Consider the following 8,650-nt stretch of genomic DNA (forward strand, 5'->3'; position numbering starts at 1 on the left):
CTCTTCCATTCCTCAGATTCTCGCTGCTTCTCACAACATAAGAACTTCCGCTTCCAGCTCCTCCTGGAGGCCTGGCGTTTCTCAGCACCCCTTGCTTTGGATTGGAAGAGGAGGGGAAAGGTTTGGATGGCATCCTGCCCCTTCTCCCCTCTTCACTCACCTTCACCTGCCCTACGATGTCTCTCTCTTTCTCTCTCCCTACCATCTCTCTCTCTCCCTCCCCCAATCTCTCTCTCTCTCCCTCCCCTAATCTCTCTCTCTCCCTTCCCCAATCTCTCTCTCCCTGGGCCTTGTTTTGCTCTCTGCTTCTGCTGCCCCCTAGTGACCTGGCCCATCCCTGCTGCAGGGACAGCCGCTCTGGTCCTCCGGACCACCCCTGCTTTAGAGCGCTGGGGCCAGCAGAGTGGACCTTAACCCCCGTCTGTTTCTGGGTCTGTGCCTCCTCTGGCCGAGCTGATTAGTCATCCTGAGAACTGCCACACTGCACACCGCTGGGCAGGCCAGTCCTCCAGGCTGTGCCCTGCGTCTCCTTCCCGCCTCCCCTTATGGTGATATTTGCTGTGAGAAGAGCTAAACCACCTGCCGTGTGCCGCCCTACATGCTCAACATGTATGAATGCATGTTAATCTTAACAACTCTATTGCAGGGGGATTTGACTTACTGGAGGTCCCAGGCTCTGGTCCCTGCCCGTAACCACCCCAGGCACTGCCTCCCCTCGTCTTGGTCTCTGTGCCTTTGTGTCTGCTGAGTCCTCACCCTTGAAATTGAAATGGTATTTTTTCTTGAAAAATCCTTCCTGGCTGCCCCAGACAGACATAAGTTCTCCTTCTTCCAGTTCAACCTGATACTTCCACGTGAAGCCCAGATCAATCACATGACTGCAGTTTCTTCATGTTGAGCATGGCTGTCTGTATTCCCCACCGGCCTTAGCAGGAGAGTACCCTGTCTTTTTTCTTTAGATTCCACAAACCTAGAGTAGTGCCTCATACTCAATATGTATTTGAATATGCCTGTGTTAATAGTTGTATTTGTTACTCTATGGCTTTCTCTGGGAAATACGAATATGAAGTTGGACGAAAACTTTGTTTCTAAAAGCACACTAAAGTACCCTGAGAATATCACCACTTTTTTTTTTTTTCTCCTAAACCAATACCTATGGATTGGGTTTTAAATACACAAATTTGCCAGTGAAATGGTGTACACCTGTAGTCCCAGCTACTCCGGAGGCTGGGGTGTAGAAGGATCACTTGAGGCCAGGAATTGGTGGCTGCAGTGAGCTATGATTGTGTCCCTGCACTGCACCCTGGGCAGGATGGCAAGATCTCATCTCTACAAAAAAATGTTTTTTGGAAAAGTAGCTGGGCATGGTGGTGTGCATCTGTAGTCTCAGCTACTCGGGAGGGTAAAGCAGGAAGATTGCTGGAGGCCAGGAGTTCAAGGATGCAATGAGCTATGATTATGCTTGTGAATAGTCACTGTACTGGCTTGGGCAACATGGCAAGACCCCGTCTCTTAAAAAAGAAAGGAAGGAAGAAAAAAACACAAATTCAAATGCTCTGGAAAGCAGAGCAGTGGCCATTCGTGGCAGAGATAGGGGTAGATGGATGAACTGCACGAGGCACAAGGGAACCTTTTGGGGTGGAGGAAATATCTTGATTGGCATAGTGGTTACACAGGTGAGTACATTTGTCAAAACTGGTTGAACTGTACACTGAAAATATGTGCATTTTATTGCTGATACACTTTGCCTCAAAATAAATTTAAGAAAGCAAGAGGAGAAATCTGGTTTTTTTTTGTTAGGTTAGAAAAGGTGGATTAATGATGGATGGTGTTGGGTTGCACTGCTGTTCCATATCTAGTTTCAAGGTTTGTACTTTTTTCTTTCCTTGTTACCTTGCCTAAATGGAAAATCAACCCTCATTGAGTTACTGCAGCTGGAAGTAAGAAAAAGCAGAAGTAATGAGCAGACTGACAGCTGACTCCCTGTAGTGCTTAATTTTAGTACCAATGCCTTTAGGAATTCTTTGCAACTTCAGTGTAAGGCTTAACTCGTGCGATGAATCATCAATATTGAGGGTAGGTAGAGAAATTGCAGCAATAAACACTCTGTGCTCAAAGAAAATGAGGTTATGAATGGCTTTTGAATAGACTTATTTAAAGAGATATCTATAAAACCCACTGGGCTTTTACTTTACCATTCTTTCCAAATGTTACTATAGAATGTTCTCTGGGTAATTTGAGGAAATTTAAAGAAATACATATTTTTTAATGTGTGAAAGTAAATGAGTCTTAACAATTAGGTAGGTTTTTGTTGTTATTGTTGTTTGTTTTTTCATTGAGCCAAGATTTTCCCTCTATGCATCTCCTTCCAGTCTTAGGGTACCTCAAATTAATGAAGCTCTACTCATCATAAATCGTACGTGTTCTTTAGTATTTTGAAGGAATACTGAATGTGTTTGGGCAATTTATTCAGTGTCCCTTCTTGATTGTCAGGGTGAACCACCATACGATACTGCTGTGTAGAGTGAGATTAACCTGGCCAAATCGAAATTTATTCAGCTACTTTGTAGCCTGCTATAGCTATGCAAGGGAACACGGGAATTATGGCCAAAGTTCAGACTGTAAGGAGGAATTTATTATCATGTCTTTGTGAGTTTCATCAGATAAGGAATTAGCTTTAATCTGGAGCTATCATTATGACTTTTGGTATCATTGCACATATTGTTGAAATAATAGATCCCTATTTCAAAGGATGAAGAAAGCTTGGACCCCTTCCTATATGTTCTCAATAATGACAAATAATGGCCGTTGTTTATGTTCTTTGCTCAGCTCTTTCTGGTTGTCTGGAAACAGTTACTTAAAAACAAAATTGCATCTGTAAGCCTTATTGTCTCCAAAATAGAATGCACAATAATTTTGAAAATATTTTGCATTCTGGATCTTGACAGAAAACTCAGGTAAGGTAACCACTGTTAGAGCAACAAGCTGATTTCCAGGTAGGTGTCTCCAGAGTAATATACTAAATTTAGGAGAATCAGGAAAGGGCTAATGGAAAATGGTATAGATCTGAGGTCAACAAATAATAGCCTGTTTTAATAAATGCAGTTTCATTAGAACTGTTGGGGAGGAAAAGTTCTTGTCCTAGGTTCAGTGTCACGGACATGCAAATGAAAGTAACCAAAAACATGTAAAGAGGAGAAAAAGTTTATAGATGCATACAACGTGTGCCCAGATGAATGTAAGGATTACATACCTAACTTAGTAGGGGAAAGGGAGGGGGGTGAGAAAGGCCTCTATGGGAAGAACAAATAGGTATCTTTAGGAAAGACAAATGGGTTTTTAGGAGTTCAAACGGGAGATAAGAATGTTTGTGATTTGTGGTAAGATGTGTGTTTGCATGTGTGAGTGGTTTTTCTCTCTTCTTTGTGGCCATGAAACTACCCTGGAGAGGGGATTTATGGTGGATTTCTCTTGGTTTCTCCCCTGGAAATAGACCTGCCCTAAAGAGGGAATTTATGGCAGTTCTCATTTCTCAGAAGTTTCTGCTTTTGGTTAGATAAGGGATGTTCCACAAGTCTTCTTTCTGCATCTATTGAGTCTCAAATGCCTCCAGCTTAAAATAGTCTTTATACCAACTCTGGGGTTTCCATTTGGTCCCCACAGAACACAGCCTTGCTCATTCCTTGAGATACTGTCTATGACTGCTTTCACACTTTGATGGCAGAGTTCAGTGTCTGTGAAAGACGCTGTAGGGTCTTCAAAGCCTAGAAGCTGCATATACTACCTGCCCATTTCCAGGAAAAGGTTGTGGGTCCCTGACATAGATAAAATATAATGGGAAAATATTTTTGAAAGCCAACAAATTGACTTAAGGTTTCAATTTGTTCTGGAATTTGTGGTTGGTAAAAAAATTAAGAATAGGGAACATGTGTAGTTCATTTTATTAAAATGTAAATTTGTACATGGTAACTTTGGGCCTTTGGGGGCCCTGTATATCTTGGACATGAGGAGCAGGGGCACTGGAGGGCTGTAGCAGAGAGAGGCCTTTGCTTTCCAAGGGAGCCTAGCTACTTGGAGGCCCTTGCAGCCCCTAAGGCACAACTGTCAGCCCTCAAACTCTTCACTTCCAGTGATGACTTTGTGTGCTTCCCTGGTCTGTGGCTGCCTCCAGACCTTAAGTTACCATCTTAATATCTTGCATCTCTTGAGGTTTGTGGTTGGAGTCTACCTGTATGATGCTGACAGGGTCAGTTGTGATGTTTAATCAAATAGAGGAAATGCCACTGTCCTTCCTTCCCCTGAGTTTTCTTCTCTCTCCAGTATCTCCGGAGTGGAAAGAACAATGGGCCAGCTTGTAGGCTCCTTAAATTCCACATGTGCTTTCTGGCTCTGACAGGCGATGATAGTTCTGTTTAATGTTTCTGCTTAATCCCTATGTATGATCAATTGGACATACAGGCTCAGTTGAAGAAGAGTCTTCTTCCAGTGTTCTGTCTACCCTTCTCTCTTTCCCGTGGTTCTCTTTGTATGGTTCTTTCCTTCTGGTTGTACATCCAGGCTCCTTGAGGGTAGGACTCTTGTTTGCCATGGCAACCCCAGTGCCTTGAAGAGTACACAAGGTGAGTTCACAATAAACATCTGCTTACTCACCACTATGTGCTTTGCAGCCGTTCAGCTGCTGGTAAGACTTAGTAGGATTTTTGTTTTTCCATCTCTTTGGCTTTCCCTGTGTGCTTGATTTGTCAGTTATTTCAACTCTATTCAGAATTCTAGCAGTCAGGGTAATTGATCATCTTTATTTGCTCTACCTGTCTGTCTGTCTGTCTGTTGGCATCTTTTATCACTCCCTCTTTCCAGGGAGCCTGGGGATCTCCTGACAGTCTTTTGTAGCTCTTTCCTTCTTTAATGACCATGAGCAACTTTTTCTTGACTGTCATTGAGTGATCAGAGCAAATGAAGATAAAGCCATGTGTTTGATAAATGCCAGTGCTAACCTTGGCTTCCTGCACAAGCCAGAAAACTGTGCAGCTTCTTTTCAAGGTAGAGTTGGGAACCCCTTCATCTGGTAACAAGTTTGGGTACTAGGAATATCTTTCTTCATCTGGGAAGGATACTGATTAGACTTGAAGGAGTTTTTCTTTTGACAGTTGCTAAAAAATTGAAGTTGTAGCATTTTCTGTTAGGGTATGGGCTCTAGCTAGATGCGTTCATTAAGTTGAAGGCATAAAGGGAGAACTTTCTAAGTAGTTTACATGCCCACTCCCCCATCTCACATAAATGTGCATTCTTGCCAGATCACTAAAAGATAATATTTGTAGATCATCTGTCAGGGATGAGAAGCATAGAATAAGTGGCCTGGTAGTACTGCCATGCAGTTGGAAACCCAGCAGTGTTTTAAGCAATTATTTAGGTCAGAATATTTTTACTAGAAGGTGCTTTAGGGGACCATCTAGTCCAGAGTCCTCATTTGTCGGGGAGGAAATAGGAGGTTCATCTAGAGTTTATTTGCTTAAGGTAACCTATCTACGTGAGGACAGAATAAGAGCTAGAATCCTTATCTCCTGATTCCTAATAGTAATGATTGGCAGATGTCCAAACAAAAACCAGTAGTTATCATCACTCATTGCAATAATGACATGTGGCTTTAATTCCTAAAAATGTCTAGATTCCAATATACTTTCATTTTTAAATATGCATCACCAAACCATGGAGGGGTCAAATTCATTCATTGTTTGTTAATTTGACGTAAATGAAATGCACCCGGGGCTGGGTAAATACCTCTCTGGTGACCGTGGAGCTTGATGAGTTGAGTTTTGTAGTGACAGAATTGGCACATGCCCTAGCAGAGTCCCCTGGCACAGGATGCCCTTGGCTCCATGGCACATGCAGATGGGGACAGCACCTAGGCTGCAGCCAGGCCAGTTGGGCCCACACTTTTCCTAGCGGGCTGTGCTGGCAGGGCCAGGCCTTCAGTTGTGTGGTGAGTTCCTGGAGTGACCTTGGCCTTCTAGATGGTGTGCTGCTTTTGTCTGGGTCAGCCACTGTTATTCTCTCTGTCCCATCCTGCCTGCCTCTGCCACCTCGGTCAGGTGGCCTCCAGTACTGTCAGCATCCCCTGCCCTATTCCCTGTTTAAATATTTAAACATCTTAAATAACCAAAAGGCCGGGCATGGTGACTCATGCCTGTAATCACAGCACTTTGGGAGGCTAAGGCAGGCAGATCACTTGAAGTCAGGAGTTCGAGACCAACCTGGCCAATATGGCGAAACCCCATTTCTACTAAAAATACAAAAAAAATTAGCTGGGCATGGTGGTGCACACCTGTAATCCCAGCTACTCAGGAGGCTGATGCAGGAGAATAGCTTGAACCCAGGAAGCGGAGGTTGCGGTGAGCTGAGATTTCACCACTGCATTCCAGCCTGGGTGAGTGAGAGTCCATCTCAAAAAAACAAAAAACATGTATAAATGACAGTTTTCACTTTCTGGATTCTTTGCTTCATCAAATACAGCAAAACCAGGATGCTCATAGGAGGAAACTGTGCAAATATTAGAGCTCGAGCCAATGGAATTCTCAGTTGAGATTTGTCAGAGTCCTGCTCCATTAAAACAATGACTGTAGTTACATCAGTTGGACGATGCATGTATGCAGCAGTTGTGTCCTGGAAGGATTGCTTTTTGCTACCAGAGGACAAAAAGTCAATGACACATCTGTCACCGGGCATTCCCATTCTTGCCACTAATTGGAGTGTTTGCTAAGATCCAATATAACTAAGTGGCTGGCAAGCCAGCTGAAATATCAGATGAAATGGAATTGTGATTATTTTGTTTAATCCCATTTCAAATATTTATATTTTATTGAAGATTTGAGTAGATGGCCTGTATCAGAAAGATGTGCTATTTCAATAGGAAAAGAAAAGCAACGTAGTGCCTAGTTTAATCTCTGCATCTGAGTTTTTTCCCAACACAACCATTGAATTTAAGGTCCTCATAGAGACTATCAACTGGAACGCTTCAAGGTCAGCCAGATGTAATCAATATCAGATAAGGCCACAATTCTACAGAGAGGCTTCATAATTAACCCCACTGTCGCAGAATGTATGAAGGTTCTTAAGAGTGTAAGCAGAGTAAAACGATCTGGATTATCTACTTCACTGGCTTTTTTTGTCCTTGGGCTCATATCCCTGGACTTCTAAAAGCAACTGGGATTATAAAAATTCAATGTTGGAGAGCTTTGCTATTTTACCACCTACCAAATGAATGGGCGCACTTTGTCACACCCGTACCTTTTCAAAAGATGAATAAAATTATGTATAGTTTTTAAAAAGAAATTTTATTTTGTGAAAGTAAATTGTTATTGTAAAGGACTTTCAAAAGTACCCAATATCTATGGCCTCAAAATAACAACAGCAACAACAACAGAAAGACCCCTTTTGTTTATCTGTGTGTTGCTCAATTAATATTATTTATGTAACTAGGTGCTGTTTTATGAGGTTATGTTTGAAATAAGTTCTATCTTGGGAGCCATCCGTTTTTTGAGAATGCCCTCCCTGAGCTACTGTTCTTCTCTTTGTGGTCTGTTTTTCTCTTTGACCTTGACTTTAAGTTATTTTCAAATAAATTGTGGTGACATTTAAAAATTGTTCTCACATATTTTCTTATATACTTGTTCTTATGCATTCTACTGAAGTACTCTTGCCCTTTAAATCTTAATGAGTATTCTATTGGAGTATCACATCTTTCTCTTCCCGTAAGGTAAACAAGGCCAAACACAGGTCTCTGAAGCCCCCAGCCTTTTTGGCACCAGGGATGGGTTTTGTGGAAGACAATTTTTCCACAGGACGGATGGGCAGGGAGCAATGATTTCAGGATGAAACTGTTCCACCTCAGATCATCAGACATTAGTTAGATCCTCATAAGGAGTGTGCAACCTAGATATCTCACGTATGAAGTTCACAATACGGTTCATGCTCCTATGAGAATCTAATGCCATCGCTGATCTGACGGGAGGTGGAGCTCAGGCAGGGATTATCTCTCACCAGCTGCCCACCTTCTGCTGCGTAGCCCGGTTCCTTACAGGTTGTAGACTGGTAACGCTTGGTGGCCTGGGGGTTGCAGACCCCTGCCCTAAAGTAATCACTGATATGTGTTTATTATAACACACTTGATAGGGAACTCTGAATTTCTTCTCTGGTCTATGTGGACTTTGTTTCCATTCTTTCTTCTATAGTTGACGCACATCTTTAGACTTTATGATGAAAGGGTTTGGAAAGAATGATTTATCATTAGCTTCACTCCATAGCCTCATAAATTTCCTTCTCTTGACCTAACGAATCATCATCATTACTAATTATGCTCCAGAAAATAAACTGGAATGCAGTACAGGCTGGCTTCATGTAGAACACATCAGTGCATAAATCAGAGAGGCTGCTGTCAAAATGGCTTAAGTGGCTGAGCGTGGAAAATAGGAACTTTTTCCCATTCTGTTTTTACGTTCAGCTTGAATTGTAAGGCCTAGAACTTACTTGGATAGAGTTGGAAATTGAATAGGATAATCTAATTTTAAGGAAGCTTAACACAAATCAAGAGAACATTACTTGGAACATAAATTTATGAGTAAAATTGCCTAGTGGTTTTGTTGACAAATGATGG

General features: G+C 42.2%; 1 protein-coding gene across 20 annotated transcripts in view; it reads left to right on the forward strand.

Annotated features, from left to right (window-relative positions):
- RNF152 (ring finger protein 152) overlaps positions 1 to 8,650 on the forward strand; it is an 86,440-nt gene that overhangs the window by 64,900 nt on the left and 12,890 nt on the right. The window lies entirely within an intron of this gene.

The sequence above is a fragment of the Macaca thibetana genome, chromosome 18, assembly GCF_024542745.1.
Source record: "Macaca thibetana thibetana isolate TM-01 chromosome 18, ASM2454274v1, whole genome shotgun sequence".
In the NCBI taxonomy this organism is placed as follows: Eukaryota; Metazoa; Chordata; class Mammalia; order Primates; family Cercopithecidae; genus Macaca; species Macaca thibetana.